The sequence below is a fragment of the Tympanuchus pallidicinctus genome, unplaced genomic scaffold, assembly GCF_026119805.1.
Source record: "Tympanuchus pallidicinctus isolate F22 unplaced genomic scaffold, pur_lepc_1.0 scaffold21, whole genome shotgun sequence".
Lineage (NCBI taxonomy): Eukaryota > Metazoa > Chordata > Aves > Galliformes > Phasianidae > Tympanuchus > Tympanuchus pallidicinctus.
In genome coordinates, this window is record NW_026294733.1 from 9,107,562 (window position 1) to 9,135,242 (window position 27,681).

At 40.7% G+C, this 27,681-nt stretch overlaps 1 protein-coding gene across 3 annotated transcripts in view; it reads right to left on the reverse strand.

The window, feature by feature from the left end:
• Window positions 1-27,681, reverse strand: part of SLIT3 (slit guidance ligand 3) — a 474,748-nt gene that overhangs the window by 282,117 nt on the left and 164,950 nt on the right. The window lies entirely within an intron of this gene.

Here is a 27,681-nt window from a genome sequence, read left to right on the forward strand (position 1 = left end):
CTGATACCCTAATCTTGCTCTCCCAGAATGAGCTGCTAATCTCCCATAGCCTGTACACCCTCTGTTGTAGGTACTATTAAATTCTGCCATGCTGACATACATTAGCTAAAAAATCTAAGCTCGCCAAGGATGCAAAGTGCTCTCAATTTTCAGCAATTACAGAAAGAAAAACAAGAGGTGTTTCATGTAAAAACCAAATGAAAGGCATTCTGAGAGTCACAACAAATGTAAAAATGCACTGAACCACCACCAGGACAAACTGCCTGCCCCCCTCCCACCTCCTACACCTTGTATCCCCGGGGAAGGGAATCCTGTCAGCATTATATTCTGTTTTCTGCAAAGTCATCACTGAATTTAATGTGTTGGGCTGGGACAGATTACAGAAGAAAGGAGAACATCATTAGTAAAGCTATAAAAAGCTTGAAAAATTATGTAGGGTGATGCACTTTGGTACTAACATTAATGCCAACTGTTACATTTTGAAAAATATGGCTGATATCCATAGTTTCTCTACCCACTCACTCTAAAAAAAGATCCAACGCACTGCTCTACCACAACAACCATTTATTTTGGTTAAGGATGTGTACAGACTACAGCAACAGCAGGAGGGAGCTGAGGACATTCTTGCTATTCCACGAGAGGAAAAGAAGCCATGAGTTGTTCATTGATGCTCGGATGCTCACCTCCATGTGCCAGCTGTGGGGCTGTGAAATGAATGCCACACTTGCCCTCCCAGCAAGCATCTCCTGTTGGCTCACTTTAGGGGAATAAAAATAAATTAAAAAAAAAATAAAGGGGAAATGTAGAGCTGCTTTTTTTCCTCCTTGGTGTCCGAATTTTAATAATCTCACACCCTCTAACATCACAGAGCTTGTTCATACGAGCTTTCAGATGCCATACATAGAGTCAGGAGTCCCGCAGCACCTAGTCAGGAGATATTTCACCTGACACATTCTTTTTAAGAATACACCACCGGATTGAAACCGCTTCCCTTTGCTATCCAACAGCCCGAGAGCAAAGCACGCAGCATCAGCAACGCAGACCTTCACTCAGCGCTGGGATGACGGCGGTGCCGCGCTCCGAGGCAGCGCCGTGCCGGCGGGGAGAGCTGCCCTCTGCTGCCCCCTGCTGCCCGCCGCCCGCCGCAGCCGGACAGCACCAGGGCAAGGGGCGGCGGGCACCGGCCGTGCCTCGCCGCTCGGCCTCGCCTGATGGCGCCGAGCAAAGGCGGGCTCTGCGGCCCGGAGCCTCATGCTAGGACGTGGCTGCCTGGGCCCGGAGCCGCATCGGCCTCCCGTCGACTGATGGAAAGGCGGATGGACAGACGGCCCGTCTCCCCGCTCACTGCATCTCTCGGCACAGCGCCGGGCTGTCGCCTGGCAGTGTTTGGGATGGAGCCTCGCTGAGGCTCTGTTAGGCTGCTGAGGACTGCTCGTGAACCCAGGGCACACGGCTTTCAGCCACTGCCGAAACCTGGGCAGATCCATCCCCACAGTTCATGGCCCGTGAACTAAAGCAAACTAAACCGAAAGCCATGGGACAACATGCTTTTAATGTCTTAAAATTTTATAAGACTTCTTTTCGTTGTTTGGGTGGGGGCTTTTTTGGGTCTTTTGAGGTGTTACTCTACACGCCTCCAAAGCCTTACTCTCCAGACCGTTCTGCTTCCTGAAGCTACGCAGCCAAAACAGAAGGCACCACGTTCATGGTTACGTTCACCAGTTCTGCAGACTCAGCACTACGATGACTGGACTCCGTTCTCAAGAGTGAATGCTTCCATTGCCATGGGTTATGAAGGTGCCCGTGATAACAAATTTTCTGCTGTATTTCATTTTCACAAGCCCAGAACATCAAATGCAAAAAAATTGCCAATTATGTTCCATGCACAATGTTTTGATGCTGATATTGTTAAGTGTTGTTCATCAAGTGCTTAAAGTATTAATAATCAAATCCACAGACAATTCTGGCTGAAACCTGAGGACACGGGTCCATGGGCAAGAATGTGAACACCTCTTTTAGAGCCAGGCTCTCACTGCAAATAATCACATTTAGAAATTCTATAGTATTTGTACTGAGGTATTTTACTGTGGGTGAAATATAGTAAAAATTTTAATCTAGAGATGCTTGGATAAAGTGAAGGGTTTTTTTTCTATCAAATTAAGGATTCTACACCACCTTGGTTATGGTTAAAAAACTGTTTCACATGAACCCTTTCTCCTGTCAGCTATTTAAAAAAAAAAAGAAGCATAACTATTTGTCTACACCATGATAAATAGACAATTTTTGCTATTATAAATCTCACTGAACAAAACACATTTATTTCCCTACACTACCTGAACACTTTGACAGCACTTGGATGTCACAGGCAATGATTTGCCTTGCCGTGCCAAAGAGAAAAAATGCATGCTTCTTGCATATAAATATGAGACTCACTTAAAACATGGTGTATGCAAATTTCTGCTTAGATTCATCTCCTACTATTTTTGGTTCTGGCAGTGAAGGAGGTGGGCTGGCTCAGACAAAACTACCTCTTTATTCTGATCAAGCACTTTATTAAATCATCACAATACAATTTAAATTGTTGGCTGCCCACTCTCTCTTTACCGTGGTGGGAAACTCAGGCTCAGTGTAACTGTTTGGACACCAGCACTGAGAAGACACCAAGCACAGCTCATGTGGGACGACATCCCCACTTGTTCTGTGACTCAGAGCCCAAACATTTCTTTGTGCGTTCCACATTTTGCAGGAAGCTGGGTGCAGTGGTGCAAAGGCAACGTGATACTTTCAACACCCTGTTTCTAAAAGAGAAGTTCTGGGACAAATGATAGGTAAAGTCCTTGGAAAAATGAACTCAAGTCTGTAAAATGTTAGCTGATGTTTTCATAACTTTTCCAGCATCTATAGTTTCTAACAGATCAACTGCAGCTCTACGAAACTCCACGGAAGAGTTGGAGATGGATGTGTTGCAACCTTCCCTCTGACACAGACACTACATTATCCAAACTTGATAAAAAGTACTGCTTTGGTCATCAGTTGCATTTTTTATACTTGAAGGTGAACCATAATGGGAAAGTTTAGATCAAGTTTTTCAGCTGTGTTATTTCAGGGCAGTTGGTCAACCCCAATAACAGTTAAGGTATGAAACAAACACAATTTTTTCCAATGTTAAAACAACTTAAAGCATCTCTATCGTACTAATAACTCAAATACACCTTGTGAATGAAATATATTTCAGGTAATTCTCAGAGAACAGTCTCAGTGTTCATTTTATGATCACTGCTGAAATAATCTAACACCTCCAGTGACTAATTTAAGCTACAAACTACTCATGTTTACTTCCTTTCTTCTCTAATTCTAATTTTATTAGACCAAGATGATGCTCATTCTCCCTGCCACGTGCTCCTGGCCATAACTTCTTCAAGCATTTTCCTTCCCTTATCTAGGTTGTCACTTATAGTCTGCAAGATGTTTCCCACTATTAATATAAATATGCTTTAACAACAGCAACTTAAATCAATTCCGTGCAGAGCTTCCATATAGGTTTTAGAAGAAAAGTTTGATGAAGCAAGCAAAGATGGGATGCCTGGCTGAGAGCACAGGCAAAAATGAGGTTTGTCTCCCAGTACTTTACAGATTTACAGCTGCCTTTATCTGACATGAAAAGAGCTCACGGAGAGCTCTTCAGGTTGGGAGGAGAAACTCAAGCAACAGAGCACGAGGATGAGAAAGCCTGTTGTGTGCAACACTGATTGCTCATGCTTCCTATTCATCTACTGAACAAAGCAAACCAAAACAACCCTGCAACATTTATTCTATACATAAAAAATGACATTATAAATATTATGCTTTGAATTCAATTGTTTACAATGCTCAAGATGTGAGAAGCACTATTCATGCTCATCTGAACTACCTGTGTCACAAACACGTGAATGGTAAACGACCACTTCAGGTCGTTTCAGACCATGCTTTACACATTGCCCTGATGCAGATGAAGGATCCTTCAAAAGGTGACTGGCTTTTCCCTTAGAACATGCTGAGTACCTTTGCACTTAGATGGCACAGAGCCATCTCTGCAGAAGAGACCACCAGCACTACTTTTTTATCATTATTGACTCCTAGACAGTGAATATTCAGCAGCTGCCTCTTCAAATTTGGCAATTGCATAAAAAAAATCCCTACTTTGGAGGACTGGTTTCCTGCTACTTCACACTGCCAGAGAATAATATGAGTGTTTTGGTGAAAAGCTCATTCTCTTAGGTAACTTTGTCAAGGCCAAGACACAAAGCTCACTGGGAGCTCTCTGATCCACAGAGACTACATTACATTGTGTGCACTGTAACTACTGCTAGAAAATCCTTCCCAGACAGCACAAGTGCAATGAGCCCCAATTCTTCCCAGTCTTTTAGATTTATTTAAAACTCTGGACTTAAGAGATCAAAAACGCTGAAACCTCTTCTGCAGTAAAACACCCAGAATACAACAAATATAAACTTTGGAAGGAAATGTTTGTAAAGATATTCAAAATAGTTTACCATTCCAGTACTTGCAGTTTAGCCCACGACCTCTTTCAATTCTGGCCAGGCTGAGTAATTCTTTATTTCTACTTAAACAGTTTTGCTAATTTGAACATTTAGAAACAAATAGCCCAAAAATGGTCCTTGCAGAGAAAAAAAAAATTCCTTGCAGCAAAGTGACATCTGGCATCAGGGAGTCATCATTCTATCCCACTTTTTCTACTTCCTAGCAAGGGGAAAACCATAAATCATAAACCACTTTGGTCTCTCCTCCTGCTCCCGAATCAGTCAAATAGGCCTTCTTATTGCCAAAATTACATCCTATTTTAAGGAAACATGCTGCAAACTACACCTTGCTACACCTTGCTCCATAGTGTTTGTGGGGTTCATCACAAATGCCAAGTCACCTGTGTTTGTTTCTCTCTTCAAACAAAATGTGCACCTCTATTCTTAACAGAAGAAAATAAAGAGAAGCAGGAAAATCTGCCATTTTTAAGAAATTTAGCTTGAATTTCATTATTATTATTATTATTACTATTATTATTATTTGCTTTTAAAGAATGAAAGAAATAAAAGGAAACAAAACCTCTACTTTTCAATCAGAAATAGATCTTTGATTTTGTCTGAACAAGAACTTACACTGTTGGTGAAAGGCACTGGGGACAGTCCTGGAGACTGAAGCTGTTTATTTACTCACAAAACAAGCATCAGCTATAAAGCACTTCCCCAGAGACCAGTCAAAGGCACCTCATTTGCCATTCCCATTCCACCTGTAACGTTTTATATATATATATAAAAAAAAAAAAGGTGGGAGAAAAGCAAGTTTACCATCCAACATCAGTTAGCAGTTCAAAGAACTCTTGAGAAATGTGATCTCAAAGTCTGCCCACTTTCAGTGGACCATCAGAGCTCCACAAGGTCACTGATGTGGCTAGAGGTCTTCATCACTAAGCAAACAGATAACAGCTTAAGAACCTTAAAAAACCCCAAAAATAGAACATGAATTCGCACACACAGGCAGCAATCCCAGAAATAATAGCTACATTCATGAGAACAGTAGTTAATATTTAGATTTATGGAGTGTGATGTACTAATGCATATAATGAAGCAGACAATTTAATGACTCAGAGTGCTAAAAAGGGGGGGAAAATAAATCCACAGAAGTCACAAGATTGACTTTCCAGATTAATGGGGATAAGCCAAACATTCCAGATGTTCGAATCCAGTGTTCCTGTCTCTACGCTACAGAAAATCACCTTTCCCACTGAAAACAGCTCCGTCTTCCTTTCAGCCTGCACTTTTGTTCCCATCACCACTCACGAGCAGCCCATTTTGATCCATCCTCTTTCTCTTTCCCTTACACAACCGAAATAAAGGCGCGTACACATTTTGTATATGAAACATCTTAATAAAAGTCTCTCTGAAGACAAAATACCATATGATAGAGGTATCCATAATATAACTTATCAAGGTGAAGCAAAACAGGATTTCTTCATGATGGTTCTATACATTTTAAGAACATCTTCTATCAGACTCTGTTCCAAAACTGCCACTGTCACCATTTTTCTTCTGCTGTAAAACCAGCTCTATGTACATGCTCTATTTACCAGGAAAAATTTACTGTTCTAATTACCAGACCTCTTACAGCTAACAGAAAATAAGAGTTATTGGGTTTTGTTCTGAAGAGGAAAACTGTTCAACGAGGTAACAGTAGGATGTAAAAGAGATTTGGGAATCTGATGAGTCTGTGACTTGCCGTTACTATGGAAATGAATGATCATAACAAAATATTCACATCTTAAGCATGTTTTCTAAAAGACTGACATCCCTAAATCAGTTCTATTTTTAAATCCGAGATTTTGCCAACCTACTAATCCAACACCCACCACAAACACTGCCAGTTCCCTGCTGAGGAACACTGCCTCATGTGAGTGCATTGCACTCACACAGCCTCCTCTGCCCTGCTGAGCTTCTGCATCCCGCGGGTGAGCACACAGCATTTGCAGTGCCAACTTTTCAGAGAGAAAGGACTGCCCTCTGTGCTAACACAATTGTCCCTCACATTACACATGTACTACATTAATTATGCCCATGTTTCCTAGCATCTCGTTGAAGTGGACTGAATTACACTGTAAACTTCAGACAGAAAAGTCTTGTGCAGTCATGTTGCAGGTTACTCAATTTCCCACATCTCAGCATTATCTGCAAAGCAAACATAAGTGTTCATAACATTTAGTGAACACAGGAAACAGCAACCTAGAAGACTGAAGCAACCACAGATGCCTGCTGAGATTTGATCATGAAGGTGTGAAAATAATTCCTTAATCACTGTCAAGACTGTACTAATTTACAGGTATCTAAGAATACGGTTGCATGGCTATTTACAAGCAGTAATGCCTATAATCCACTATCTAAAATGCACTGCTGCAATTATGACATTCATCCCTACTCACCTTTGGTCCTTTTATAACACAAAAACAAAATAAACAAGTTGGAACTCCAAAGTTAGAAATAAAAGATATTCAAAGGCTATTTACAGAAAGCGTGTGGTGAATAGGCTTATGAAGGAAGCAGGATCTCCAAAGTGCTTTGAATACCACAAATAACATATCTGAGACTTGCAGAGACTGCTGAGTTTGTTCAGAAGGGGCTGGGCTGCTGTCCTTCAGATGGAGAGCCTTAGAGATGCCAGTCCTCAAGATGGATCTAAATTACAGTCAGAGCTTGAGAAAAGAGGATTTTTCCTTTATGCATTTATTTTGTTTCTAATTTTGCAGTAAGAAGGTGACTGTGTTCTGATATACCTTACTGACTCTTCCTAGTGGGGTATAGCAAGAGAGATCTCAGCACGACCTGCCATCATCTCCTCCACTTTTCACACTGATGTTCGAGCCCACAGTCAAAGCATGTTTTAGGGCTCCCAGGAGCTGCTGCCAGCAATGGCAAGGACTGTGGCTTGGCAAAGTCAGCATGTCCAGTCAGTGGCATCACACATCTGCAGCTGCCAGAATCACTGCCAAATGAGCAGCACTCAGTTGGAGGGAGGAGGACAACTTCTGTGATTTTAGACCTAATTATGCATGTGGTTGCCACATTTCAAACCCCACTCAGCTTCCCACATAACAATCATTCCCTGCTACAGAAAGTCACACACCAACTTTAGGTCTCCCACCCCTGTCTACTCCAGTCGGATGGAATCTGGTGATGATGCGCAGCCAAGAATGTGCAAACAGCATGCCTGACTCTGCTTCTCATCTCCCAGTTTCAACAGAGATGCTGAGATAAACAACTGCACTCTGAAAATAAGGACTACAACAAAAACACTGTACATTGTTTTCTGACTTAAATAAAAATCTCTTTTTTAAAATTTAGAAATGCAAAATCCTGAATTGCGCTTTCTGAGATAGTCAGAAGCCAGTTCAGCAACAGTTAGTTTCTAAATAAGATAAAGAAACCAGCCTTTATTAAATTATATGAAAAGGGGTCAGAGATTAAAAATCCTCTGCCTCTCATTATTAGACTTGAGATGACAGATTCATTCCAGAGCACAGAAGGAAATATATTATCCCCAAACAGGATATGAAGTTCAGTCCCAGTAGATTAGTCTCTGTTAAGTAAATTTATTGTCTAATCTTTTAACTCTCCCCCCAAACCGCTGCCCGAGACCCTCTTTGCTATCAGTACAAAATCCCCTTCCCTTCCCTGCGGGACCTTACCCCAGAGCCCCAACAACGCTGCCCTCTGGACTCATTCCCATGAGGACTGTGGTGGTGCATGAACATCACAGGAAAACAAGAAGTGGCGGCAGCAGAAGGGAAAGGACTTACGATTGCAGTCAGCCAATAAAACCATAATGTGCTCTGAATTGTTACGCAGAGGAGAAAGAGAGGATAAATGTTGTGCTTGCTTTAAACAACAGCAGGAAAGTGAGGTCCTTTGCCCAGTGATCACAGTGAAGAAATTCTTCAGAAGAGCTGTATTAGTAAGGGTAATTTCTAGGAAGAAATAAATGCACTGTATGAAGCTAGAAGGTACATCAAACAGAGAGCACCTCTATCCCCATTCTGTTTACCAAGGCAGAAGCACTCTTCCATACGATGACACATTTCTAAGATGCTGTTTAGTCTAACTTCAGACTCCGTGAAATTATTTGCAAAGATAGGGATTTCCCAAAAATTCATTTTAAAATCTGCTGCTCTGCCCTTCCTTTTCCCACTTCTTTAATTGTAGAAAATTTACTTGTAAGACATAAAGAGAACCCATGTCAAAACCAAAATAATAAGAGGAAAATGTGCACTTAAAAGAGTGGTGCAGCTAAAAATATTTCTTTCTATACGGGCTCTAAGATGGTTCCATACCACGTTTTACAAAGACCACAATTACAGCACTCAATAACCCTAAAATCATTGGACTATTTGTGTGCAAGGCTGCTTACATTCTCTTTCTTTATCATTATGTAACAAAATACTCCTAACACGGTACTGAACGCAAATCTCTTCAGTGTTCTCCTGCAGCAAAGCTGTGAGGCACCATCTTTATGTACAGACAAACTGCAAAACAGCTTGGTTTCACTGACAGAGTATGCTGTCCATTTGATATTAAATTGAAGGCAACATCATTAAGAGATTTTTGCATTATTTTATCTGGAGATCTTCTGTTCTCAGAATTCAACTCTATGATAAGATGTTTACACATCTATCTGCCCCTAGAACAGATGGTTTTCAACACATCTGCTACAGAATGCCATTCTTGGCTACATCGGGCATTGCTGATGTCCTGGGCTACACAAATGTTGTTTTTTTTCAAACTCTCTTCTTATTTACTTTGGGGTTTTTATGTTTCTTTTTAGACTCTGGGTGGAGAAGGCATGGGAATCACAAACAACACACTTGGCAAGATTTCTTTCCAGCAATGGTTAAGATAACCATTCTGAGCAATAAAAGGATGTCCAGCTCCTACTTTTCCTTCAGTTGAATTCTAGGGTTGGTACTCCACCAGCTTGACCCTTTGCCATTTAAGGTCAATGTATCTTCATAATGAATGGTATCTCGTCTTTTATTATTGAATTTTTGATGAAAAATCTTTATGGAACAAGTTCAGGTGTTTGCTTTTTTTTTTTTTTTTTAATTCAAAGAGGGAAACCTGCTGGATTTTCTTTTGATACATAGCTTTGGATTTGTTTTAATCCATACCTTCTTCTTAACATTTGCACTGATCTTTAACAGATTTAGAATTATCTCAGTGGCAGATTCAGAAAATATTACTCAGATTCATTTTCAATTAACTCAGTACACCATACTCCAGAAAAAGAAATGCAAAAAATAAAGCTCTAAATTCCACTCATTGCACCTGAAGGAAAATAAGAATACAATGGTTTCCAGCCAGAAGTCTGCATAACCCATTATCCCCATATGCAACTTTCCTCTCCTTGGAAATTCACTCTTCAAACAGTTATGTATTTGTAAGTAACCAGAAATACATTTGTTTCTTTCTACTGATACAAGCCACGCAGCAAGTGGTTTCCCTCTGTTTTGCCTACTGGAGCATCACTTTGAAAACAGGCTGTAAGTCATCTGGTGAAAGAGTATATGGGGCTACAAAGTAAATGGATCTAGCAGACATCTGTGAATTACTCCCAGTGCAATATACACGAGACGCTTACATCTGCATAGAAATATTTATGGGGACATACAAAAACACACACGCATGCAGCAAGGCTGCTGAGGTGACGGGCCGAGCAAGTTGCTGAGGTGCTCTTGGCACATGGCTGATTTCCTCTGATAAGCCCCACGCTCCATGGGGCAAACCACATGTTCTCGGTTCAAAGAAATTCAGAGGTAATCAGAGCACTGGAAGGACCTGACACATCGCCTGGTAACGTCACTAAGATGCTGTTAATACAAATCTAAATCAAGCTTCCCAAATGGGACTTCGGGGGCAGCACAGTGAGGACACCGTCTATCCTTATCCAGATGTATCCATCATCCCCACGTACTTCTGACTGACTGCAAAAACATTGAAGTTTTTATTTTTCAAAGAGGAATTATTTAAGAAGCCACTACAAAATCATATTGTCTAATAGGCAAGCACAAAACAGAATGCTGTGCATTTCAGGAGTTGAGTTAAAAAAAAAAAAAAATCAACAAAAACCTTGTCCTCCACAGCCCTGCAGCACAGCAGCAGTCACTTCTCTGCCTCTGGGCCAGAGATGCAACACAGCCTAATTCCAATCCATGGAAATACTCAACGCTTTTGGGTCATGACATTTTAATGTTATACCAAGAAGAGAGAAAAGGAAGGGGACTAGAAAAAATCTTTTGTATTGAGGAGACTACAAAAGAGAAGTGCTGTTTTCACTGTGACATGCCTTTCCAGCCTCTGCTGAAAGCTGTCTGTCCAGCCAAAGGACAAAAGGAAAGGACACACAGGGACAAACGTCCTCCTGCCCATCTGACCCTCTGCAGAGCTCAGTTGAGCCCCCAGCCCTGCTTCACAGCAGGATCTGTGACATGAATGATTTTTTCCATTAGACACAAGCAAATGAAACTAATTTTCCCTTGCATTTTAAATAGCTGGCTAAGCTGAATATTAATACAAGAACTCTCTGGTTACAAGGGGCAGGAAAAAGGAGAACAACCGCTAATGTGATTTAAGTCAAAATTCAGATGTGTGACAAAAAAAGAAGAAAGAGAAAAGAAGCAGAGCAATTCTCTCCTGAGTGTTTAGACCAGAACGGCCTGCTGCGGTCATGAAGTCTGATCCCTAGTTGTGTAGGCTGGATTTATCTCTTGCTAGTGCACACTACTACAGTGTATCTCCTCTGAGCCTTTCAGAAGGGAGATGTTCTATGTTAAGTCACCACTCACACAGGCAGCATACAGTGTACAATCCCTGATATTTTTAATGCTATATTCAACTCCACTCTCAGATGAGCTCTGCACCATGGCTCAGAGGTGGCCAGAAATACTAACTGTGCTACGCTGTGCAAAGCTTTAGTCCACACAGCTTGAAGGGATTTACCCCATGCAAATGGCTGCTTGCACAGCCAATGCTGATAGCAGCAGTGTCATCATCCAACCTTGATGCCTGAAAGAAAGTGAAAACCTTGCTGCCCTGTGAACCTGAATAAAACTCAAAGAGTGGTTCCTGTGGGTGTATCTGCATCATCGTGATGGAAGAGAAGAAAGAAAAAGAAATTAAAAGAAAAAGGAAAGTAAAACAACAAAGCTTCCACCAACAAAACATCCACTCCAAGGAAATCTCATTTTTAGAACATTAGTTCTGCCTGTTTCATTATACAAAGTTAAATGTTACTGTTTCATCTAATCTACCAGATGGCAGCATAATAAATATCAATAATATTTTTTAAAGTGAGTGCAATTACAGAAGAAATATTTAAGCTGACTCATTAACGTACAAGAGTCTGACCTTGGTATGACAATTCATACACCTCTGTTCCATGTAATCCCAGTGGAAATGGTGAGCATACAAACAAGAATTCATCAATACTGTAATGCCTGCAGTTGTTTATCTACACATAAGCACAACCACTAAATTAGATACCTGTTGGAATTCCAAATGACTGATATGTTTTAATGAGACATACTGTACTGCTGCGGATAATGATCGCAGCATTAAGTACAAAGTCTGCATGCTGCATGTGAGCACACAAACATGCCATGCAAATGTGGTAATCTCAAGCTCAAGAGTTCCTTCTGTGTGTTTGATACACCGACTCAGTCATAATAGATAAGCATCATGCACTTGAGCAATTTCTTCCAACCAAGTTTCACAAACCAGATGTAGCCAAGTCATGCAAACAATGACATTTATTCTGGAAAGTAAACTTAGAAGAAAAAAAAAGCTATGACCTACTAGGTTTAGATTAGAAAGTTAGATCTCCAGTTTCACAATGAAAGCCAAACACACTGAGAAAGCAAGACAGAGCGCCTTGCTACAGAGATGGATTTCTTTGGACATCAGTTTCTGAGTTCAGAACTAATTTGAAAAATAGTGCACCATAAATGCAGGTTGGTCATTTCGGGTCATTTCTGCATTTCTCTCACAAAGAAAGTGTGTTATTTCAGGAGAGTCACAATGAAGTGAGCCAGGGAAAATGTATGGAAGTCTTCATACAACAACAATGGAGTGACTAACACAGATGACTCAGTTAATTGCTTGACTTTCAACTCAGAGTACTCACCGAGACAGAAATAATACTAAATCACAAGGAGTATATGGGAAAATTAGTTAGGGCTAATGAAAAAGTTTTACCAGAACAAATATCTGAGTGTTAAGAGCATTATCTTGTGCATACTGGAGCTCTCAGAAATTGGGTATCTGTCTCTTCTTGATCTTCACCCCAGACCCTACAGTCCTAGGATAACTGAGGCTGGACATCTCCGGTCCCAACCTGGCTCAGCTCTGAGGTCAGACCTAGTTTCTTGTAGCTTTAGGGCAGGGGCTGCACAACCTTTGTGGGTAACCACAGCCCACTGCTCAGCTGTCTCAACTGTCCTCATGGAACACTATTTTTTTCTAATATCCAGACACCACTGCGCAGGGCACATCGTACACAGAAACAGACAGACCCTGAAGATAGCTCGTTTTTGCAGCAAAATTCAGAAATTGATTCTGAAGTCAAGACTGCCTCTTGACATCTGACTGTGCCCATACTATACTGCTTAGCAAAGGTTATCTACCACTTGAAGATAACTAAGATAACCTTATCTTGTTAGTCTTTGCATGCCAGATCTGGGATTGAGCACAGTTGGTGTAATAAACAGAGCTAAACTAGCAATAATTTGGGCCTATTCAACCTCTTTACATGGCTTCACGCAGGATAAAAATCCCACGTCTGTTACGTCTGTCTATCCCTAATTGCATGAAAAAGAAGTATCCAGCACGTACCCAAGGGGATTTAATGCCACTTAGAATAGGGTGTTCCCTAATGAATATCATCCCTACTGGTGATTCAGCCAAAGAATCACAATTCTGTACCAGCATCGAGGGGAAGGATGGGAAAAAAAAATCAGAAATATGTGGCTATTGCCATCTTACTAATAGATATAATTTATATATTCATTTATATGCATGTGTAAAATATGTTTGTAGATATTATAAATGTGATTAAACAACCTTCCAGTTTCCTTTCAATTTTGAGATGTTAAAACATGTAATACCCAAAGAAAGATAAAGCAGCTCGCTGTTTTATTTTTTTTTCCCCTTCAGCTCTCAGAACTTAGGAACACTCAGTATTTGAGAATGAATAAAATATTAAAATACAGTCAGATATTATGAGGCCTTGGCCATAAATTCATAGTACTCATAGCTGTTTCATTTGGCTGCACATACTGCCATGTAATATAATGAAACTGTGAATAGTATCATGAATTTGGTACCAAATTACTATTCCCAGAGAAAGCAATGACAGTGATAACACGATCTTCGTGTCATCTCAGTTCTGTATTAAGCAACAGAAAGAAAATAAAAAACAAGCGATGCCATGATTTTTGCAACAAGTATCTAATTGATTTTTCTGCCACTACTATAATTTACAAATAGTCCTACAATAATGAATTGGTTTAACTGCAAATATCACACAAGTATTTCTGTAGTGATACAGCTATGTATGTTTGAACCAAAGCTAGACAACGTATGCTACAAGTGAAAGAGAACTTATAACAGAAAAACTAAAATGCACACACAATACAGTAGCAAAACGGTTCTAAGTCATTATCTTAAATTTTGGATGTCACTCTTAGAGAACATCAGTGGAAAGCAGAAATCAAATAGCTGAAAGGCTCAAAACATGTTTAAGATACGTACTTTCTAGGTTTCAAAGACGTTTTTCTTTGATGATGCAGGTGTGTTTAATTCAACCTCCCACCCATTTTGTTCCTCTCCCCAAAAAAGCCATCATCATCATTTTTAACTGAGATTTCTGCATTAAAAGTTTTACCTTTACACACCTTCACACGATGTTAAGTGTTCAGGGCACACTAGTAAAGCACTGAAGCAGCAAGCTCCAATGCTCAGTCCCTTCCAGGCGGCAGCACTGCCCTGCTCCATGCCATGGCAAGGGGAGCGTCCAGCTCCACCAGAGCCCCACTCCCCTGTGCACAGGACTTCAGTCCTCCCCTGCTTATCATATTCTGAAGGAGATATTTCATGTCCAGATGCCAAAAAATGAGTAATGTTCATGAACAATGGAAATTTCTCGTCATTGACTAAAACACAGATCTTCAGAGCAACTTCCATTGCAAACACATGAAGGAATTTTCAAGGCTGACCAAGAATTACTTATTAACTGAATTGAACAAACAAAACATTAGTTTTTGGTCTCCACACAGAGAAATATTAGTGTCTCGTTTCCTTCAATATTTATTTAGTGAGGCTATTGCCATCACTAGGAGAAAAAAATAAAATATATTTCTGTTGGTTTTACCTCCTCGCTCCAGCACACGGTGGTCCATGGCACAATGTGGGCAACACTCCACCTGATCAGCAACAACTACAAATGTTGGAGACTACCCATCAATTGGGAACATTTCTCACTTGACAGCTGTGGATATCTCTACTGGGGCTCCTCTGGAAAGAGGGAGCTTGCTCCTGATACGTGCAATGCTTTACACAGCAAACACAAATGGTATCTTTTCCATTGGAGTCAGAAACTGATGATTCTACTCCGTAAATTCTGGAAACAGTCCTAGTGTGGCATAAAAGACTCTACTATTGAACACGGCACTGGACACTGACTTGTGGAAGCACCAAGTATCCCTTTACCAGCATGCCAGCAGAAAGCAATCAGTTATTACATGAGCACAACTGCTACCTTAAAATTGGCTTGACTTTGAGGTGCATCATTTACCATGTCAAGAATATAAACATCTCACCGGTTTCACATTTCTCAACTTCTCTACTGACCCAATAACATGAAAGAACATTACATTTACCAAACAGTTAGGGCAATCCTAAGGAAAAGTGATGACTCCAAGCCTCAGGCTAACCTCAGAGATTTGGTTTTATTTGTTTACAGCTGAGATCATTCTCATGATACTGCTATAAACAAATAGGTTTTCTGACTGTAGTATGCTTATAATGGAATCTTGACCCCTTATAGCCTCTAATAATTACAGTACTCAATAATAATTAGAGAGCTACAATAATTACAGTACTCCATCTTAACTCCTCAAAAGGGTAAGAAAACAGCATCCAAGTGTGAACCATATTTGTGGAAAATGCCTGACAGAAAACACGCTCAGCTCTGGCTATGGTTCCACCAGTGTCCTCAGAGCACACGTCAGCTCTGTTCCTCAGTCCACACAGGTACACGCCGACACAAACAGCCACCACACCGAGCTGAACGCCTCACAGGCACCAAAGCACTGACTGTGAAATCAGAGAGTGAAAACTGCTTTTGAAGATCATGTGATCCAATTAGTATTTTCAGATCCACATTTTGTTTTTACTTTAGGAAAAAAATACATATTTAAAACTGTATTTTTGAGACAAACTATTCTGACAGCTTTCTTGACACAGTTGTTTTTTTTTTAATCCAGAGCCTTAATCTTAAATCTTTTTAAATCTTTTACACATCTCTAGAAAAAAAAAAAAGAAGAAAAAAAAAGTTGTTTGTGAAAACAGCTCCCACTTCTCTGAGGGAAAATCCTGCCATGACATGTGCCAACTACTTATGCAGGGAAGAGACAGAAACCTTCAACAATTGTAGAGAAAAAACATATTTTGTGCTGTGTTTTGTTTGTTCGTTTGTTTTAGATTTGCTGGAGATTCTCAATAAAGAAAACTAAAGAACTGTTTCCTAAGCCCCCTCCAGAAACTTTGTTGCTTCAGCAGCCTGGTAACGGTTAGAGACTGAGCCTAAAAGTTCACAACTTGAAAAGATCTGGCAGTGATTTTCAACAGCCAAGCGTGCTCCAGCAAATATTCAGTTTAACTGCTATTGAAAACCCTTGGTAAAACTACATGGATCCGGACTGAGATATTAGTATGTTAAAACAATTTTACTGAACGTTGCTTCCCAACAAAAACATACCACTTTCCTCTTATTGGAAAAGATGTCTCAATTTCCTTTATGAAATACTGCTTTCAAAGAAAAGTCCCTTTTGTATAGATGTAACTTAGTTATTTAATTAACTTATGAGAAAGCAAGCGCTCCTGACACCCTGCAGCACCAGAGAACTGAAATACAGCAAACAGGCATATTAACGGAGGACAGTCAGCCAATGTGCATAGGTCACTCCAAAAGTATTGCCTCCTACTTATTTCCATGGAAACTACAACAGACAAAAACAGCAAAATAACACCATTTGATAGAGCTCCATTCTCAGCTACTATTTTTTATTATTTTTTAACATTGTCACCACCATTAGCTATGCATTTTCACCAGTGATGAACAGGAGCCTGTGTTCTGTGCCTGTAAAAATCTGCATCAGCAGAGGTGATCCATTTTCACATCTGCTATGATGGTATCATTGCTAGGAAAATATCTGCACAGTCCACCTTTCATTGGCTGAAACAGATGGAAGTTGGGAGGCCCCTAATCCTAATTATCCGGTAGATGTGGTTGGACAGTCCAGTCAAGACTGGCAACATGCTCCATGGTCTTCAGACTGGTACAGGGCCTGGCATTATTGTGTTGCAAGAGGCTGTGTTCTTATCCAGCCTGACCGTGGAAGCTTGAGTCCTCAGCTTAGTCAGTGTCACAATGTAGTGGTCAGAGTTGATGGTTTGCCCAGGTTCCAGCAAATGTAGAAGGACAGCCCTTCCCAATCCCAAAAGACACTGCACATCACTTTACCAGCTGAGGGCTGCATCTTGCACTTTTTTTTTCTTTAATGGGAAATTCACGTGTTACCACTCCCTGGACTGCGGCCTCATATTAGTTCAATAGGCCCTGACAAACTTGACAGGATGTTCTTTCTCTTTCTGAGCGAGCATTTGTAGGACTCACGTAGCAGAAACTTTGTAATATTTCAACGTCATCACCCTTGTTTTCAGTGCACTGAAACTAATACTCAGCTCTGCACACAGTTCCCTGATTGTAGCCCACCCGTCCATGTGATTGAGCTGATCGAGACACTCTGTCTTGTGGTGTGACAGCTTTGCATGGTCATCTCTGTCACCACTGCTGAAATGTACCACCCACCAGCTCACATCCACTGTTTGTTCCCCATAAACATTCAGCAAGCACTGATGAATGTCAATGGATACAACTTCTTCCACATGGAGTAACTGATTTGTATACTCTTGCTTCATATGTAATTGTTTCACATGTACTTCTGTGTCAGACACCATTTTGTCAGACTGCCCCTCTGCTGCAATCTGTCACACAGCAACAAAATGCAATGGAATACTGACAGGAAGATTCAACCTCTACTGCCATCCCACCAACATCCACCTCTGACATCACTGGCCAGTGTAATAATACATTCTGGAGCAGCCCTCTGAATGAAGTTTTCCCAACATGGTTTCTTGAAAGTGTAACTCAGAACATAAAGAGATTTCAATATTAAGAGGAAGAATTGCTAGAATTGTTATTGAACAACACAACTGTTTAGCTTTACTAAGCTAAATGACTATTTCATGTATCTTAGCAAAATCTGGCTGCATGATAATTTTACCAATCTGTTTTTGCACTACTCATTTAACGTTTTTGTCATTCACATCAGCATAGCAGGCCATAGATAATTCCTTGTACTTAATCCACAACCACGAGTTTACAGTCAGAAAACTGTAGTGAAATGATCTGACAATAATTGTTTCACTCTACTCTGAATCTCTAGGTTACTGTCTTCATCTCATCTACTTGATTAACTTCTGCACCAACGATGTCCACACACACACATGCAGTTGTTTCAGTTGTAGTGCTGAGAAGTTGCCCTTCTGCTACACTCTTGGTTGCTCATTTCTTTTGATAGGAGCACAGCACTATCAGCCATCCCACCAAAGATCAACTTCTTGTATTTATATAGTCTTCCCTTTCCAAGCCAAAGTTAAATGAAGTTGAAGGCAGCTACAGGACAAACCAAAGTCACAGCAGGATTAGAAGAAGCCATTGTTTTCATGTCAGACATGTTTTTATAATATAGACCACGTCTATTCTTGTTACTTCATTTTGATCACCACACCAGCTTTTCAGCAGTCAGCCGACCCTTTCCCACACCACAGTTTTAAAGACTCATAAACTTTATCTTTATTATATTAAAAGAGATTCAAAAATTTTAAAACAGATGTGAAGTCGCTCCTGCCAAGAGCCTACACACAGTGTGATTCAATAGGATGTGGGTGCTGTAATGTGCTCAAGACAAGTCATTTTAAAGCTCTGAGCTAAACTCACTGAGCAATTATTTTTGTCTAGGAAAACAAAAGCTTAAAATAATTTAAGAGCTTCTATCTGCTGTGACTGTGAGCAGTCTGATGATCTGGCTCCGGACACTTCTCATAGACAAGTCCATGGAATTAAAAAAATGGATTTTTCTATTTGCTTCTTAAGGCCTTGGAAGGCAAACAGCTCCTATCACACATCTCCCAGTGGAAAGTGACACCGGAATGCTGTGCATAGCTGCAGGCTGCCCAGGCTTTCCCTACACAGCACAGGGCAGCTGCCCTCCTTCCCCAAACTCTCTCCCAGGGGCTGCTGTAAATTCTTTCCCTCAGCCCCACAGCTCCTGGAGCGCGCACAGCTTTTTCTCTTCATGATCTGGGGCTATGACAACGTTCTTCCCACAAAGCAGAATTGATTCATGGGACATCAGAACTTATTTTTTTCTATTTCCTCTCAGCAGCCAGTAGCTTTCTAACTTGTTGTGTAGAATCTCTATGTGGTGATATCTGTAGAATCTTTTCTGGGTGTTTTTTGGAATTTATCACTTTCATCTATACACAGCTGAATTTCTCAAACAGCTGAAAACCTTATGTAAAACAAATCGAGGGTTTTCTCAAGAAACAGTCTTTCCACAAGTAAGGACGAAGCTCATCTTGGTTGTTACATTTGTTCATTTGCTCACGTGCCTCAGGTGAACAGAGGGAAGAAGCGCACCGTCCAGACGGACCCATGGCAGATTGAGAGGGCCCTGGAACTGAATGCACCACAGCTCTGTGCTGTCATCTCACATGCATGGGCAGCAGCACGAAGACAAAGCAAAGAGCAGGGAGCAAGTGAGAGTCTCATGGTGCAGAGCATTCCCCCCCAGACACCGTGATTTACAGGGACTGCCTCTTCAGCTGGCTCCCCAGCCGTGGTGCCACAGCCCTCCGCCAGAGAAAGCTGAGAACACAAAGCCCAAAGCCCTGATTTTGTTGATTACTTACAGGTATTAAGCTCACAGATTATCTTTTTAACCACTTATCTCTAACCCATTTTCACATTCCCCAGGTTTCTCCTTACCATTACAGTCTGCAGTTGCATTCAGGCAGTTAAGACCACAACAAAAGGAAAATGAATAACTTTGTAATTTCCATTATTTGTCTAAGAGATAACACAGACTGTATATGTGAGGCAGTAAGATGTGAAATTATGTGAAGTATTCCACGTATCCAGCACCTGCACAATATGAATGGCACTGAGCAATCAGATCCTCTGTGGTGGAAAACAGCTACAGCTCAGCAGTATTTACCATGCACACAGACACAGGGAGACAGATAGTTTCCAGGGTGTCCATGTGCTTAGGTTGAAAGAGACATGCCAACAGAAGCCTTCCTGTTAGCCAACAGTAGGCACATGTTTCTATAACCTCTTCCTCTGAAAGAGAGTTCTAGGGAAATCACGTGTACAACCAATGGGCAATGGAACGCGACCAGAAATTCAATAAAAAACAAGATTTGCATTTGCAAATGCAGGACAGTAAGTTGAAAAGGAAATCCTATCTAGAAATGCACTGTGAACAACACAGTCTGCATAGCAGCATGCATGCACTAGATGCAAGGAAAAGTATTATTACAGGCTGTGGAACAGCTGTGTCCAGGTCAAGCCCCTGGCTACAGATGCCTCCTGGTCCCAGCTAACACCAATACCACAATCTGTTGGCTGGGACTCTCACACAGGTGCAACATAAATACAGCATACTAACTAGTATTAAAGTGGCAAACTATAAAGTACAAAACTACCTGTGTACAAAACTATAAGGTACTCAGGTAGCTCTCACCCATGAAAGGGTTTTAATTGTGCTGAAAGAGGAGAAGTGCTGGGCTTCTGTTTCCATATGCATGTCTTAAACATGACCATATAAAGGCCCACTTCTTTGCCTGTACCCAAGGGCAGCACAAACTGGTCGGGGACGCCTGCTGGGCAGGGTAGTGCCCAACACCTGTGCACAGCACCATGCTCCCTCCTGCAAGCACTTTAGCCACACGTCCTCGCACTTCCACCATCAGTCTTCAGCTTTTTTTTTTCTGCTGGAATAGCTCAAGATTTGAATTTTCTAAGCAAAATTACACAAATAAGATAAAAGAAAATCAAATGGCTAATATCAAACAATGGTACTTTGTACTTCAGAAACAAAGAAATTACAGTATTAGGAAGTTGATACAAACTAATTCCAAAACTAACAGAAGTACCTGGTACGTGAACCATTTAACCTAACTTGAAACACTGCAACTAGAAAACTTACATACATATGAAACAAAGCAGATGGTTTGGTCTGTGGAGCACTCTGCAGGTATCATGTAGCACTAAAAAGCAATGTTTGTTTTTTATTTAAAACCAAAGTAAACAGTAATATAAAATTCCAATATAATAAACTCACTGTTCAAATTGGGATGTGCCTGGAGCAAAATTTCCTAGTTTTCCTGAAAACATGCATTTTGCTCTTTGGACCAATGCCATCTCTTTTTCGTTTGGCTCTGCCCCCTCGGGGCCAAGCACTATTCAGCTGAATAACTGTGAGGCTCTCACTTGCAGGCAAATAGGAAGGACTTTAATGAATCACAACATTTTGTTCATATTTTGCTTGGAGGAAGCATTTTCCACATTTTCTCCCTCTTAGAGAAGTTCACAGAAATTCCACCCAAACTCTGTATAACTGCTTTATTGAGACCAAAAGTTCACTGTCAGATCTCAGGCTTTCCCTACCAACCAGAGAGGGAGAGAGAAGGGGGCAGGGAAAATAAATGCTAGTATGGAGAGAATTAACTAATGAGCTTGCTGAGGTTTACTTATATTCCTCCAGGGACCTATGAAGAAGAGGGCTGTGAACAGTGCTTACGCATGCATACAATCACAGCTCACATGCTGTGGAATGCTCTTTCAACTATTAAAAAAATTCTTTTGAAATTCTTTCTCAGTGATATAGGATTCACTGGAATTCAAATTCCCATTGCTGTTCAACATCAAACAAAGAGAAAGACGTGGGAGAAAACAGCAAAGACGTGTGATTGAAAGTCTGACTTCAGCTGGCCCAGTAGAGTAAATGACAGCTGCTTTGATCATCTCAAGGAAAGATTGGCAAAATGGAAATCAATGCGTGGTTGCTGAGTGTTGCTGATTTGATTCATAAGTTGTCCTTCCTTGGGCTCCAGGAAGCGAGGAGGGTCGAAGGGACAAGCTAGCACTTTTGGTCTTCCCAAATGGCCCTTTGAGATAAACATGCAGGTCAGTGGGGACAACACGAAGCAAAATTAGAGCGGCTTCTCAACTCGGAGCTAGACTTATGGAAAGAACTTCACAAAACAAGACAAACATTTCAAAGCTAAGATAAAAGGTCCCTTCTTTTGAATCCAGTGAGTTGAAAGAAAAGCTAGATGTAGAGAAGCCCACTGAAAAATATCCATAATGACTCTACTAAAATAGGATGGTAAAGGTGCAGAGTCTACAGATAAATATTTAGAAAGCATTCACTTACTTCTTTTACTTGTTTAGCAATTTCAATTAAAAGTTCTGCATTGTGGGATTCTAAATAGAGGAAATTAGCTTGAAGGCACGTTCATTTGTGCTATAAAAGAGCCTTTCATTAATCCTTAATTAGATATTTCTCTCTCTTATATCAGCTAGACATTCAAAAAAGAATGAAAACACAAATGATTTCCAAGAAATTGCTATATGCAGCTCCAGAAGAAGTCATGTTTAATTGAACCTTTCCTTCTTTTTTCTCCTCTAATACCTTTCCCTCCAGCCAACTGCTCCTGAACGCCCTGAACAATTTGCTCTCATTTCCAAAAAACATTAAAAATAAAGCAAGTAAATACTGCTGTTTTAGAAACAGCACTTCTCTCCAAACTTATTAATGTACTTCGAGAAAAAGATCTCAGATGAAAGGAGAAGAAAGGGCTGTTATAAATGTATGTGGGGGGAAAAAAAAAAAAGAAAAGAAAAAAAAGAGATAAATAAAAAGCTCTAGATGGGTGGAACAGTGGAACAGAAGCTGCCAAAGTTTACACAATTTATATATTAATTGTTGAGAGAAAAAAAAAAGAGAGAATAAAGCAGGCCTCCTTAAAGAATTAAGGAGGCAGAGACTCTGCCAGCAACTCTATTATAGCTCTTCTTTCTTTTTTTTTTCCCAAGCAGAGCACTTCTGGAGATGTTCATAATAAAAGCACAGTTAGGGCAAATTCAGCATTCAGTAGCAAAGAAGATTAAAATACCAACTCTTCTTTCACATTTTTCATCTTGCTTCTACCTCAGTAGATCAAACAAACTACATTAAGAGCATTAAAGCACGCCTGAAAAACCACGTAGTAACGAAATACGTTTTACACTTAGAGAGCTAATCAACATATTAGCTGTGTTAGGGAAAATCCCATTTTGCAACAAATTTGATGCAAAAAAAAATCACAAATATAAAAGTTTCATATTATTAAAATGAATGAGATGTTCAGATATCTTCACCATGACTTTTTAGGCTCCTTTCTTGCTTACGTTTTACTTTCCCTTAACAGTATACATTTCGGTTTTAACTGCTAATTACATTCCTTGCTTCCTTAATCTGTCCATGGGAGTAAACCCATGTTCAGATTGTGTTTCTTAATTTGCCCCTCTTGAATTTTCTCCAACTTCAGGAAGAGATAGAGACAGCAGAGAAAAATAATCCAAGTGAATTACAAGTCCCATCTCCTGAAGAGGAAAAAAGCAGAAATAAGGCAGCAAATTTCTGTAACAGAAGTAAAAGCACCTATTTGCCATGAATGTGTTCCTCTTGACTGTTTTTGTCATGTTAGAGAGACAGTCTTCAACTTTTTTCAGCAAGATGTAACATTCATGAAGTAGACTCCCTGTTGCTTAGGAGAACAGAGCTCTTAATACAGATAACCTTATCCTTATTCAGCTCAGTGGTCAGCTCTGAAACCTGTCCTCCAGCTATCTGCATACTCTTTTAGTTTTTTTAACATGCCAGTTTCTCTGCGAGTGAGGCCTTACCACATCACTTGAGTGAGAATGTGGCAGAGCAAAGTGGGCTGTCACAAAGAGAGTTACCTAAGAGAAGTCAAAATCCATACACAGCATCACAGGCATGAATAAGCGGGGAAAACATCAACTTTATTAAATAACAGGCCAGTTATGCTATATTCTGTGTCATAAAAGATTTCCTCCTCCCTGGCACAGGGGATAAGCTCTGATGAACACAATACTCACACATGAACGAGGTCTGGCACAGGCAAGAGGAGAGTACAGGAACACTGGGAGATCGCCCTCCTCCCCCATCCTCATTTTTTTCCTGCACCACCATTCTATGACTATGCAGACATACAAGTGCTCACGCCAGCCTGCCATCACATCACCTACAGCTTGCCACAAGACATACAAGGAAGGAAACAACTTCCACGTGCCCCCCCCCCTCCATGCTCCTGAGGAGTGCTGCTCCAGGAAACACTTGCTGACAGGTGCAGCACTGGATAATGCTGATTGACAAGCAATGACAGCACTTTTCAAAGTTTGGTGTAGATGGACATGTAACAGAAGTAGAATGAGACAGGAGAAGCACAGCAGCAATTATTATTATGAATTAAATATATCTCTTATTTCCTGTGCTAGGGAGAAGAGGAAAAAAATAGTGTCGAGACTACAAATTATAAAGTAACTATGTACAATTGTGTCCTATAATTTAACTTTAATTCACATGCAGCATATCTTCCTTGAATCTTTCAAAAGCTCCTTGAAATGCAACCAGGGGTTGCAGCAGAGCTTCAAGTCTTAGATGGCTTTCTGTGGATTCTTGGAAAATAAAACAATGTGGTATCACCGTGCCAATGGTGGCAACAGCAAGCACAGAAATAGAAGTGTGTAAGTAGATACAGGAAGAAATCAGAAATGTAAAAGATGAAAACACAACAGTAATGGGAGCCTTCCTGTACCACCATGGCAACTAGGTAACAACACATCAGGAGTTCAAAGCCAATAGTTAAGGAGATGCTCAGCCGCAGCTTCACTGAGCAGCGAGGCAGGAAACAGAAACACACTTCACTTAGCAGTGTTGAGACCTGGTTAAAGGTTAGCATCAAGGAACTGTTCTGCAGTCTGCACAGCAAACTCAAATCCAATCTTCATGTAGGAACAGCAAGAATGCAGAACAGTGGATTTCTGGTTTAATTGCAAAAACAAACTGAAGGAAAGTAAGAAAACTTCTTAAAAAGGAGTTTAAAGAGGCAGTGTAGATGGCTTTTCAAACATGGCGAAGCTCTAACAGCTTCCCTCTGAAAGCAGTAGATGCCATAAGTTGCCATAATTCAAACAGAACCTGGTCAAACTAACGGAACAAATTAATCATGGAAATATTCACAGCTGTAACAGTCTTGCTATCTCTGTGAACCTGGGATGTACTGAGGACTGCAGACTTCTACATCTGTCTGGGCAGCTGCTGCAAGCATAGTTAGAAATATAGCACTGGGCCTGGCAAAGTACTGCCCAGAGCTGGGCTGCTCCTACATAGCAGTCACCAAAGTCAGTGACTGCAGTGGTTGCTACAGCTTAACATATTTGACTGGAAAAACTGCAAAAAGGATAAACAAAAAATCTTGCAGCATCTGAGGCCTTATCTTACTGCTCTGAAACACTGAGGCTTACTTAGAGAAGTAGCGTTAACAAAGACTGCCCTACATTAACAGCTCCATCTGACCTGGACAGAACTTCACTTGAATGTTCCTGTGATCTGGAAGCATTACAAATGAAGAAGCAAGAATGGCTAAAGAAAATTAACCTAAATTTATAATGAGGCACACAACCCTTTCCTCCAACTAACTATCATAAGGACAAACTCTAAGCAAATATTGAAAGGATATTGAGATTTTAAAAAGGACCCAAAATCATGTCTCTATGCACTGTCACGTTATATTTTCCCTGTTACAATAGGTTCAGACACAGAGAAACAAGTCGGGGTTCACAGACACGACACTAATAATAAGAAACTCAGCATAAGATCTTCACTTACAAAAGGGACTTATATTTACAATCTTCCTGATGCTCTCAGTAGTGCTTTCAAGCTAATTTTAGGGTAAGGGGAACAGAGAGGTCCATATAAAGTGAAGGCAGAAGACAAATTCACTAAATCTGAGATAATTTGTGTTACGTAAAGGAGAATTCAGTGAGCAGAGTAAGGTAATACTAGCAAAGAATCTTGTACGATTTTGTAGCAGAATCCCATTATTTTTTAATGCCATCTGTGTTCTTATCTTACTTCTGAAACTGCCATCCAGGAACAAGATGCAAGACAGGAAAAGATGAAGCTGGGAGATTCTAGGGAAGAAGATACCAAACATCATGGTGGCAAGCAGCTTAAGCCAACTGAAGTAGATTTTAAGCTCAAATGGAAGAGATTCAGCTCAAGATAATTAAAACACTGACAATTTACATGAGAAAGTGAAACTGAAAACTACGTGTTGAGTTTATTTGACTTTAGAAATAGGTTCTAAAAAAAAATAAACAATGAGTTAAAAATGAGTTAAAAGCTTGTTGAACACATTTTACCTTTGAAAAGAAAAGAACAAAAAGAAATTTTCTCACATGGAGAAAATGGTGTCAGACAGCTGAGTTGGCTGGGTTTTGACTGATAAGACTCTCCGAATGACACATGCCTGCAGATGTAACCCAGGACTGCAGAACGACCCTATTCCCACACCTACATAACTAATACCTGAGTTTCACCAATCCTGGTGAAAATCAATCAGAAACATGTTAAAAATCAATATTTATATGAAGTGATTGCACAGTGACAGCATTAGCTCAGCACTGTGAAGTACAGAGCTGCCAAATGAGCTGGGCCACGAGTTACATGAGAACTGTGTGTGTCACTGAGTGCTCATTCCCCCCTTCTTCTGCAATTTGATTTCTTAACTTGTATTAAATGCTTGAAAAGAAATGCTGGAAACTCTACCCACCTTCTAGGAAAGGCAGATGGAAAAATAATGATAACATACATATTTTTTTCTACAGAAATTATTAAACATCCAAACCATAACCCAGAATTTTCTACAGATCATCTTGAAACCATTTCATCATTCCAAAGCAAAGGTGTAATTTTTGCTCCACTTAACAACAATTTAGGAAATTTTGAGAAAGATCATTTCTTTAATTGACATTCAGTGGGGACTTAGAGCATCGCTGTGTGAGCAGAGCACACTGATTTCCACACAGACGTACGAGCAGCTGAACAGCTGACGGTACCTTTTTTTCCAGTCTCGAGCTTTGCTGTTGAGAAAATGGCTCGGTCTGGCTTTGGGCCCATGGCCTGAATGCTCGAATCAATCAAAGGAACGAGAGAGATACTGGAGTCGAGCAGCACCAACAGGGGACTTCTCAAGGCTTCCAGCCAGATATAACAAGGGTAAACATGAAAAGCTTCATTTTCCAGGAACGAACCGGTGTCAGAGCAGCACCCAGCACAGGCCTGGCCCCTCAGCCCTGCGGGGACCCAGCAGTGATCCCCCCTGCAGGGCTCCTCCTGCAGCTCTCGCACCCAGCTCTGAGCCACAAAGCCACAGCAGCCCGTAAGCACTCCATGCTTTAACAGAACTGCTGGACTACAGACCTGGGGAAGATTGACTCATTTCCACACTGCAAAATTCAATTTCTTGAAATATTTCTTTTTCACTGTGGCTGTTGTGCTACTCTGAGCCCAGCCTAGTACTGAGACGGCAGCCAACAAGAGGAAGAGAGGAGAAGCAGGGCTGCGCCTGATGACCTCCCACAGATCTCTGCAGCCTGACCGGCTCTGTG